At 32.2% G+C, this 12,089-nt stretch overlaps 3 long non-coding RNA genes across 3 annotated transcripts; 1 reads left to right on the top strand and 2 right to left on the bottom strand.

Annotated features, from left to right (window-relative positions):
• Positions 1-92: 92 nt before the first annotated feature.
• On the bottom strand, positions 93-1,591 carry LOC136999751 (uncharacterized). The gene is made up of 3 exons (XR_010890070.1): positions 999-1,591; positions 737-914; positions 93-583 (listed from the first exon to the last, which is right to left on the bottom strand). It is a non-coding gene; the product is annotated as an uncharacterized lncRNA (long non-coding RNA).
• LOC136999752 (uncharacterized) lies at positions 1,377-2,997 on the top strand. The gene is made up of 2 exons (XR_010890071.1): positions 1,377-1,510; positions 1,585-2,997. It is a non-coding gene; the product is annotated as an uncharacterized lncRNA (long non-coding RNA).
• On the bottom strand, positions 2,001-4,084 carry LOC136999750 (uncharacterized). The gene is made up of 2 exons (XR_010890069.1): positions 3,093-4,084; positions 2,001-2,978 (listed from the first exon to the last, which is right to left on the bottom strand). It is a non-coding gene; the product is annotated as an uncharacterized lncRNA (long non-coding RNA).
• Positions 4,085-12,089: the final 8,005 nt, after the last annotated feature.

Here is a 12,089-nt window from a genome sequence, read left to right on the forward strand (position 1 = left end):
CAAACGGTACTAGAATCCACGTGGATATGATAATCAATTTAACATGGAAATCCATATAAAAATTCGACGAATTTTCTAGACATATCCTCGTAATATCCACATGAATTCTTGTTTTATAATCGAATGAATTTTATACTAAAAATAAAGGGAAACATGTAAATTGCATAGTGTTTATTTTTAAAACATTACAATATTACAAAAAAATATATGGCATATGAAATGTATACATATATAAAATAATAAAAGAAAGAACATATACTAAGTCATTCTAATATATGTACGTGCGTACATAAAATACAGAACAAATATGTAAGATGTAATTAAAGAACAAATATTAATTACATACATATGCATATAAATGAAAAGAAAAAATAAAAGCAAAAATACAGCAGTTTTAGATTCTAGTCACTTTCATTGCCTTCTGTTTGCTCATTTTGTTGTTTTCTTAATCTAAGCTCTTCATTTTCAAGACGCTTTTTTGCATCTTTTAACCAGTTCGCAATATGGGAGTCTGTAGTTTTTCTATTATACACAAAATGGAGACCTCTATCTTTTCTTTTTTGTGAATGCCTCTTTAAAGCAGCTGCAAACAAAACAGTATCATATATAATTGAATATATTCTTAACGTAAATATGTTAGGTAATGCAATATATTCTTGATGTAACTATAAAATTTAGATTGATTATAGAGATTAATCCATATATTTATATAATATTAATAATATATAAATCTTACCAATGACAAGACCATAAGATATTGTATCTTGAAATTTCTTTTTCTGAATTTTTGCTTCTTCTCTATTTGTTCCTTTTGAATTAAAATTTACTGCGACTTTGTTTGTCATCAGCTTGCGCATAATGCAATACACCGAACCTTTTAAATCTTCTCTGCCATGCTCTACTAATAATCGAATCTGTAAAACATGATAATATATACATAAAAGCAACTACTATAAATAATATTTTTAAAATAAGGAAGAGAAAAAATATTTGTTTACCATTATTAATTTTTTTCTTCATTTAAATTGAAATCTTCCCAATTGTAGAATTCCTCCATGGAAGTTAATGGAAGACTTGGAATTCCGATAAAATTTTCACCAATTTCTTCAGGATAACGTTGCAGCATAAATTTTTATAACTGTAACATGGAGCTTATCAATACGACTTCTCAAATCATTTATAGCAGCCATTATAGTCCTTTCGTTGAAACCGGCTATTTTGTAAAAAAAATTTATTATTATTACAATTTATATATATATAAAGAAAATGTATTTCTTTAATTCAGATCTTACCGCGCTTTAGGAGCGTCGGTAAGGCGGATTATCGGGCTCGACTGACAATGAGCATATAGAGAAAGGTTAGGCTAAGCACGAGACAGAGGAGAAAAGCTTTGCCACGACAGATAGATAGATAGAAATCGCAGATTGATAGATAAACTATTGATAGAAAGTGGTAAAGAGGGAAGTGACCATTAAAGTAGAAACCTTAATTGTCGTTTCTCTATTTACAGGTAAGGGGAGAGCGAATAGCTGTGTAATTAGGTTGTAAATATAATGTAAGCTATAGAATAAACTCTATTTACAGAGCAACACGTGGTTGACTTGATGGTTATTCTTCCTTAAGATACAAAATCCATTATAAAACGACAATTTTACTCTACAATAAGGGTTAAAACTCATTATCATGGATAAGTTGCAATTCGAATTCACGGCAAAACCAGCCGCAGACGGAAAATCAAACGTCTTGTGCATAACCTCAATAACGACTACTGAAGGCAGAACGTTTGAAATACCAAACGAATTGCAACAAGCCTCATTACACATAGAGTTATGTAAAACAAAGACATTTGCAAAAGTGAAAAATACAATAAGAAAAAGACATCAAAAAAGAAATGTGTGGATTGAAATGTCAGAAGGCCTACGTGATACATATAGGATGTTTTCCAACTAAAACACGCTAAATTGCACTGTGTTACACCGTGTGAAACTTTTGTTGGAACGATAAAGTGTAAATCTAATTTCTGAAAATCTCAGTAGAGGGCATTATAATTCTCCATTTTTATTACTAGGAGGGATTGACATTATTGTAATTATTGTAACAACGAAATTAGAAGAGATTGACATTATTGTAATAACAAAAAATTATTGTAATTAATTTTTATAGTTAACCAAATTTTGAATAAGGATATATTTTGATTAAATTTTGTTTTAATTTTACTTTTATGTGAATTGCAGATAATGAATCGTAAGGTTATATTTACTTTGACTGAAACTGCTGAGATAAGTAGTGATAGTGATACTTCAATAAGCAGTAATGTTAGCAAAATGATCCAATGAAGCAATTGCGTTGTTACAATGTTTGCACGTGAATTCTGAAAAATATAATAAAATATGTAACAAATGTTTTATTGATAATAATAAGTAATAAAATTTGTATTGCATATTTTTTATTGTATTTTTTAATGTTTTATTTTACCATTAACTTCCAAAATATGATCCATTGAGATTAAATCTATAGAGATAGAGCTTCACAATTTGCAATCTTGTACTCTCGCTCTCTTGTATCGTTGTATTATTACATTTATAGGTTATGATCAAAAGTATTACCATCATTTAAAATTATAAGATTTCTTAAAATGTTGGTAACACTGGGACATTTTATACGCTTGTATTTCATGGACATAGGAATATAGGGACGGAGCGTAAACTTGGTTGATAGACGAGGGGAGTGAAGCCAAAATGCGGGGGGGGGTCCGCCATGATACTGTGCCTGAATCTGATTGGTTATCGTTATACGTATGCTGTTGTTATTATACACTAGGTAATGCATTTCGTCTAAGTCGAGTTATCAAACATGTTCTGTCAAAGAATTTCTCTTCAAAGTGGACAGAGCAAATACGAGCTGTACTTGGGATAGATGATGAATTTATTTCCAAAATATCTAACCACAATGTACGAGTTTTAGGATCTTTGGGAAAACTAAGAAAAAAAAAAACAATATTTTTAACAAACTCTTATACTCTTAAAATAAAATATATAATATTATTTTAAACATATAATATTAACTTTAATATGAATAAATAATTTTAATACCTGTGAAATGTTATTTTTACATTATTTCTGCTATTACTTTGTTTCCAATTTTGATAGTCGGATCTATTTTTACAAGACTGTACAAAACACTGCACCATTTTTTATATTCACAAAATATATTTAAAATAACAATTTTAATTAATGTTTTTTCTTGATATAACTTTAAATGCTCATTATATCTGCCCAAATTGCATAATATTTTTGCGTCGAATAATGACCAATTGCACTTGCGTCAAATAGTAGCCAATCAAAAATGTGCACAGTTTATCTCGTCCCCTTCCTTCAGTGATTTTCCTCTTGCGACGTTACACTCCGACCCTATATTCCTATGTCCATGCACACTGGAAGTCGCACGATACTTACATCGCGCTTGCGCAAACTAATAGCCAATCAAATTTAGGCACACTTTACCTCGTCGCACCGTCCCGCAGTAGCTTCCCCCCCGCAACGATATGCTCGGTCCCTATATTCCTATGTCTATGTTGTACTTAGCTTTTTATTGTGTCGAGCAATGTAACATGGTGTCACTGTTGGAATAGTTCGTGTTGAACACAGTGTCATACTGTGTCATCTGTGTAACTTGTTGGAAAACACCCATATAGACGAATCGGGGAACATGCAATTTTCTGATTACTTTTTAGAAGTTACAGATACGAAAACAGATACGACAGAAACGACTGCGGATGAAACTCTGAAACAAATATTAATGAAACTGGTCGAAAAAGACTCTAACAAACATCAAAATCTGAAAAAAATTTCAGAAAAATTCACCATTAAAAAACATACAACTAAGAATGCTAATGCGAACCAGTGGATTGATACCTTTGAAGAAGAATGTAAACGATTTGGCATCACAGAAGATAGAAAAAAAATTGAAACACTCAGACATTTATTAGACAAGAACAGCCTGGATTGGTATAGTTCCATGATGTTAAAAATTACAATTAACGCGGACTGGAATACATGGAAAAACAAATGTTGTGAAACTTATGTAAATAAGGGATGGAACCTAATTACATATGCACTATTATTTAAATACATTGAAGGTTCCTTGTTAGATTATGCCATAAAAAAGGAAAGACTCTTGTTAGAGATAAGAAAATCAATAGATACGGGAACCCTAATCGATTTAATCGCAGCGGGCCTACCAAATTACATATTACACAAAATTGAAAGAGAGAGTTTAAAGGAAATCGAAGACTTGTTCAATGAACTAAATAAACATGAATATTTGAGAAAAAGAAATAACCTCAAAAAAGAAAAAGATACAAGTTTTAGATACAAAGAAAAAACTAATTCGAAACAACCATGCAAAATCTGTAAGCAACTAAATAAAGGAGATCGGTATCACTCGGAAGATACATGTTGGTTCAAATCAAAAGAGAAGAACAACGAAAGAGGACACCCAAATACACAGGTAAATAATTCCGTAATAGAGGCAGAGCTGATTAGCGAATCCCAGCAAAAAAACGAATAAGCACACCATTAATTAAAGTCGAACTAGTACTCAATGACACATTGAAAATAAAGGGGATATACGACTCTGGTTTAAATGTCTCTTTGATAAATTCAAAAATAACGAAATTAAAGAGTGAGGAAAAAAACTATAGCAATACTGAATTACAAACAATTAATGGTGTGAAAAAAACTAAAGGAATGATAGCTATAAAAATCAAAATTTTCGAAATTGAAAAAGAAATGTATGTACACGTGATAGACGAGGAAAACTTTAGTTATGACTTTCTAATAGGACTAGATATAATAGAACAGTTTAAACTAATACAAAATGAAGACCTGAAAATCACACAAGCTATACCAAATTTACAAAAAGAAAAAAGAGCTTTAGGAAAAGAAGAAGATAATATTGGTGCAAACTTACTAAATTTTAACGAGCATATAAATGAGATAGATTGTGAAATAAAAATAGATGATCATCTAAACTCTCAGCAAAGAGACGAATTAGAAATATTAATAAATAACTACAGATCAATATTCGCAAAGGACAAATACGACGTAGGTACGGTGAAAGATCACGAAGCCCATATCGACCTATTGGTCGATAAATATTGCAGCAAAAGACCATACAAATGTGGCATTGAGGACAAGAAAGAAATAGAAGAGCAAATTTCAAAACTTTTACAGGAACATCTAATAGAGGATTCATACAGTCCATTTGCGGCCCCTGTAATTCTCGCATTCAAGAGAGATGAAAACAAGAAATCAAGGTTATGCATAGACTTTAGAGATTTAAACAAAATTGTAGTACCACAAGCCCAACCGTTTCCTCTGATCGACGACCTAATAATACAAACAACAGACTGCTCAAAGTTTTCAACATTAGATATAAATTCCGCATTTTGGTGCATTCCATTACGAATTGAAGACAGGAAGAAAACCGGATTCATAACACAAAATGGACACTACCAATGGACGTGCCTCCCTTTCAGTCTAAAAACCTCGCCGGCAATATTCCAAAGGATAATAAGCAATATTTTAAGAAAGCACAACCTAACAGAATTCGCAGTAAGTTTTATAGATGATATACTCATATTCTCTAAAAATTTTGCTGAACACATTAAACATTTAACGCTAGTATTGGAAGCATTATCAAAAGAAGGTTTTAGACTAAAATTCATAAAATGTAAGTTCGCTTCAAAATCAGTAAAATATCTAGGACACATAATTATAAACAACACGGTCAGCCCATTAAATGATAATTTGATATCAATTAAGAACTTCCTTACTCCAAAAACAAAACAAAATATTAGACAGTTTTTAGGAAAGATAAACTTCTACCATAAGTACATTCCGAATAGAACAATAATACTAGACCCTCTGTACAAGTTACTAAGAAAAAACCAAGAATTCATGTGGTCAAAAGAATGCCAAAAATCATTTGATAAGGTTAAAAACCTATTATGTTCCAAACCAATTTTAGAAATATTCGATCACAAACGTCCAATAAAAATCTACACAGATGCATCGTTACAAGGAATTGAAGCAGTTTTAAAACAAACTTAAGATAAGGGTGAAGAGAAACCAGTGGCTTATTTTTCAAAAAAATTAAACGAACTCCAAAAACGAAAAAAAGCAATATATCTGGAATGTTTAGCGATAAAAAAAGCCATAAAATACTGGCATTTCTGGCTAATTGGAAAATCATTTAAAGTATACTGCGACCACAAACCATTGAAGAATTTAAACATAAAATCCAGGACAGATGAGGAGCTAGGGGAACTAACTTATTTCCTATCACAATACGATTTCCAAATAATATACAATCCAGGAGAAAATAACCTAGAAGCTGACGCTCTAAGTCGAAACCCAGTACTAGAATCAGATACCAATAATGAAAAGAGACTACAAGTAGTCAATCTAATAGATCTAAAAGATATTATGTTAGATCAAGACAAGAACGAAGAAATACATAAAAACAGAGGGAAATTAATCACAAAACAAAATGTACATTATAAGAAAATAAATAAAAAAGAGAAGATAATTTTATCAGAACCATTCAGTATAGAGCTTATAAAAAAATTACATACGAAAATGTGTCATTTAGAAATAAACCAAATGGTAAAAAAAATTAGCCCATTCTATACCGCAAAGAACTTAACAAAAAACATAAAACAAACATGCAAAAACTGCGCAATATGCATAAAGAACAAATCAAGAGGACAAGCTAAATATAGCTTCATGTCCCAATTGAGACCAGCGAAGAAACCATTTGAAATAACCTTGATAGATACAATTGGAGGTTTTGGAGGAGCGCGATCAACAAAAAAATACCTACATTTATTGGTGGACCACTTCACTAGGTACGCTTACATAATAACATCAAAAACTCAAGATGCTACTAATTTTATCAAATTGGTAAAAAGCACTTCAGAGGTGGACAAAATAAATACAATCCTGGCAGATCAATATCCAAAAATCAATTCAAAAAAATTCAAAAAATTTTTAATGGATGAAGGCATTACTCTAATTTTTACAGCAGTAGATTCACCTTTTTCAAATGGCCTAAATGAAAGGCTAAACCAAACATTAGTAAACAAAATCAGATGTGCAATAAATGAAAACCAAAAGAAAAGAGCATGGACAACAATAGCACAACAATGCGTACAAAAATATAATGAAACCAAACACACGGTCACGGGATTTGCACCAAAATACCTACTAGACGGTACAGACACCACAACACTACCAATGGAACTGAAACAAAATGTCACAGAACATCACTGGATACAAGATCGAGAAACAGCTCTTAAAAACACTATAAAATCTCATGAATACAACAAAAAATTATTCAATGAAGATAGATTACATTACAAATTTGAAGTAGGAGACATGGTATATGTTGGAAACGGAAACAAATTAAACAGAAAAAACTTGGACGAATTAAAAACCGGACTATACAAAATTGCCGAAAAGATATCGAAGTCAATATACAGAATAGATACTGGACACAACAAAGAGGAATCCAATCTTTTCCACATAACGAAGATATTTCCTGCAGAAGCAATCAACTACGAAGAAAATACAGCATATAGTACATCTATAATAGAAGAATGTAGTTATAGTAGTAGAGAATACTGATCACATGCACGTAAACTATTGTCTTCCTTAAGGGGGGGGGGGGATATAAAGAAAATGTATTTCTTTAATTCAGATCTTACCGCGCTTTAGGAGCGTCGGTAAGGCGGATTATCGGGCTTGACTGAGCATATAGAGAAAGGTTAGGCTAAGCACGAGACAGAGGAGAAAAGCTTTGCCACGACAGATAGATAGATAGAAATCGCAGATTGATAGATAAACTATTGATAGAAAGTGGTAAAGAGAGAAGTGACCATTGAAGTAGAAACCTTAATTGTCGTTTCTCTATTTACAGGTAAGGAGAGGGCGAATAGCCGTGTAATTAGGTTGTAAATATAATGTAAGCTATAGAATAAACTCTATTTACAGAGCAACACGTGGTTGACTTAATGGTTATTCTTCCTTACGATACAAAATCCATTATATATATTTACTATGAAAAAAAGGAATGAGATATTGTAATAATTAAGAAAAAATTGTGTTTGCTATTGAAAAAACAACTCACCATTATTTTTGAAAGGTGATTTCTTATGGGTATCTGCATATGACATGCATGTATCTATAAAAGCACAATAAACAATAATTATTTAAAAATTATATATATATATATATATATATATATATATATATACAGGGTGTCAATTAAGTTCCGGGACGGCTGAATATTTTCTCATGTAAGGTATTTTTGAAAAAGGTCAAGGTCATTTCTGTAGTAATTTTCAACGAGGAATTCAACGGTGACCTTCAATTTGACTTTGAGCTTGACCTTCAAGGTCATTTCAAGGTTAAGTTAGGTTTTTTAAATAGAAACCCCTATTTTTGATTCCAAAATCTAATAGCTGGTGTCAAGAGTTTTTCAAAACACTATAATAAAGTTATTTTTCATTAAGTACTTTTCGAGTTATGAGGCTTGTAAATTACAGTATTTTGACATAAAATACAAAATATCTTGTAAAACATTCAATTTTTGGGAATTTTACCTTAATACTTTTATGCATAAAATAATGAGACGAATCAATTGGTATAAAGAAAACACATAGTTGCTTTCAAGAAAAAATATGTAGTTTGCAACATTCAACTGCATACACGTGTGGATAAAATTACATGTAGGAAGGCATGTGGGGTGTGCGTGCTTGCGCAGTAATTAATGACTCCAAACCACTTCTGCTGTGTGTGTGTGTGTGTGTGTGTGTGTGTATGTGTGTGTGTGTGTGTGTGTGCAATACCGAGGATGTAATTAACTAAGGTTGTATAGGAAGGTTTATATCAATTGTTCAAAATGTGCACCGTCAACTGTTTGACAACAGGCTATCCGATGATAAAAAGATAAAACGGCATTTTGAATGTAATTATAAGGGATAAGAGCAGCTTCCTGAAGAATCCGATTTTGTAATTCATCCAGATTTTGTTGTTTCGTTTTGTAAACTCTTTCTTTTAAATAACCCCACAGAAAGTAGTCGAGAGGTGTTAGGTCAGGCGATCCTGGAGGCCACTCGATAGCTCCTCTCCTACCTATCCATTGCTCAGGAAACATTGTGCTTAGATAATGACGGACGTTCCTTCCGTAATGCGGCGCAGCACCATCTTGTTGAAACCATGTGTCCTCAAAATTGTCCTCCACGATAGCCTGTATTGCTGGAATTATTTCATGTCTTAGCATATCCTCGTACTTCGCAGCTGTTAAATTTCCATCGATAAAAAATGGACCAATGAGGGCATTATTGAGAATGCTTGCCCACACATTTAATTTTTGCGGATATTGCGTGTGTGTTTCTTCAATCCAGTGAGGATTTGCGTCAGACCAGAATCTGCAATTGTGCTGTTGCCATTTATCTGAAATGTTGCTTCATCTGAGAAAACTATGTTTGATAGAAAGTTAGGATCCTCGTCTATTCTTTCCATCATCAACTCACAAAATTCAATGCGCCTATCAAAATCATCCTCATTTAGCTCTTGCACAAGATGGGCTTTATAGGGATAAAATTTATTATTTTTTAATATTTTAAGAATAGACTTTTGATTGATGTCATGTTGCAGAGCTACTTTACGGCTTGAATCATGCGGATTTTTGATGAAGGATTGTAAAACATTTAATGATTTTTCTGGATTTGTTGCTGACTTTGGCCTACCTAATACTGGACGATTTTTAACACTTCTAGTTTCGTTGAAACGCCTTATCGTTCTTTCAACTATAGATCTTGAAATGGCAGTATCTTCATTGCCAAATAATAAATTCAGAAGTTATTTAGGTGTCCCGATACTTTTTCCTCACTCTGTATAAGAAAGAAAAGTCAAGAAAAAAAAGCCAACAGATTATTTACAATAATAATCATGCATAATGCTAAAATATATATATAATATAATTACTTACTACAAAACTTCAAAATTTTAACATTTTTATATGTGATCCAAGTATTAGTCGGTTTCTTCTTTTTTTCTAAATAATCACTTAGTTTTGATTTGTCAGGAGGCCATTTGCACAAAGTTGCGAATGTAACTTGTTTGCCATCTTTTGCATGCATCTTTATATTTTTTAACCATGCAGTACAAGCTGGCACTGCATAAACATTTGATTCGACTTTATCATGTACAGGTAACTCTAGTACAACATACTGCAATAAAATACAATATTTCCTTTTATTACCTCTTTCTCTCTCGTACATTATTTTTGTTTATCAACTTACCGGCTTATCCGCTTCTACTTGTATATCTATCTCACTCATGATAAATGGATAATAAAAATAGTAGAAACAAAATACGAAGAATAATATACTAAATTGCACTACAATTGCACTCTTCTACTAATAATAAGATTTCCGCTATCTCGTCCCTGCTCAATCTTTGTCAGCCATTATAGCATCCCACACAACACGAAGTCGACTTTAAGTCGATTATAAGTCGACAGAAGAAGTCAACTGTCGACTTTAAAGTCAGCCTGAATGTTGACTTTTAGTCGACTTATAGTCGACAAATGTCCCAACTATAGTCGGCTTCAAGTCATCCATCAGAGTCGACTTTATGCCGATTGTATGTCGACTTTATGCCTACTTTATGTCTGACGGTAAGTCATCTTTTAGTCAACTTTGCGTCAATATAATTTCCCAATCAATAGAAATTCAAAATTACACAATAAGTCAACTATTTTATAGTTAATCCCTTAAATATTGAGGTTCAATATTAAATTGACCAGTACAAAATATTGACCAATTTAGTATTGACCAGTACAAATTAATAAAGTACTGGCCAATTTAATATTCAGCCTCAATACTTAATTTCTGTAAGGGATTAACCAAAAAATAGTCGATTTATTGTGTAATTTTGAATGAATTGAATGTCATACATTTGGGTAATCTTATTAATAATGATAACTTATCACCGAATAAATTCATATTTAAGTTGTAAGCCATAAGTTCAAATGGTGTGACAATTTAACCATGTAATAATTGCCTTATTTGATAAATTTAAGTCATCTGTTAACTGGGTTAGCAGGAAAGGAATAAGGAAAGCAAAGGATGTACAATAAATAAGAAACAATATATATATATATATATATATATATATATATATTTATTTTTTTCATAATAATGCCCTTATTCTGTCGCCAGCTCGTCGCAACCATTCCTTGATGCAGTTCTCAATTTCGGAAACCGTCGCTTTTTCTGTCTTGTATATAGTTTCTACAAATAGCATAACAAAATAAAATCTATCAGCAATGTTATGTCAATTGTTTATGTGCGTGCGTAAATATGCGTGTACTTGCATGTGATATGTTCAGTACATTTTCCAATATTGAAAAAACACGTATTTACTGTTTCAAAAAAAATCCATATTACTGGATATAAGTATATATATAAATATACTCATTGTCTCTTTTTATGTGCATTGTTTAGAATTGGAAAATGTTTAATAAATTGCAAAAAAAAATAAATACCAATGATCGCGTCAGAAAGTTTCGTTTGTTTTAAAGATAATGTTTTTCTCTGTCCCGTCCAGGTATATAATTCGGCAACTTCATATCCAATAGTTTCGGACAGAACATTCCTGACCTGTTTGGGCATAGTTTCTCCGCCCACTTGTGACATTTTTTTAATCTGTAACAAATGTATTTTAAACAATATCATATGTGGCGGCTCACCGCCACACCGCTACACTGACGCGGCATAATACACCGCGGCGCCGCTACGCGCCGCAGGCCTTCTGCCGAGTTACGAGCTTGCGAATACACCGCCAGGTTGCGCAGGCGGTGAAAAGCTTTCTCGCGATCAAGCATCGATCGAAGCGGTATAAAAGAGCTGCTCTGCAGATTTTTCTTCACTCACTCGCTTCAAGGCGAGCTCTCTACAGGGCCCTTAATCTGAGTCTTACTCTGCTTTAGCAGAACTTAACCAGAGGCAATTTGTCTCG

This window comes from Linepithema humile, chromosome 4 (genome assembly GCF_040581485.1).
Source record: "Linepithema humile isolate Giens D197 chromosome 4, Lhum_UNIL_v1.0, whole genome shotgun sequence".
Taxonomy (NCBI): Eukaryota; Metazoa; Arthropoda; class Insecta; order Hymenoptera; family Formicidae; genus Linepithema; species Linepithema humile.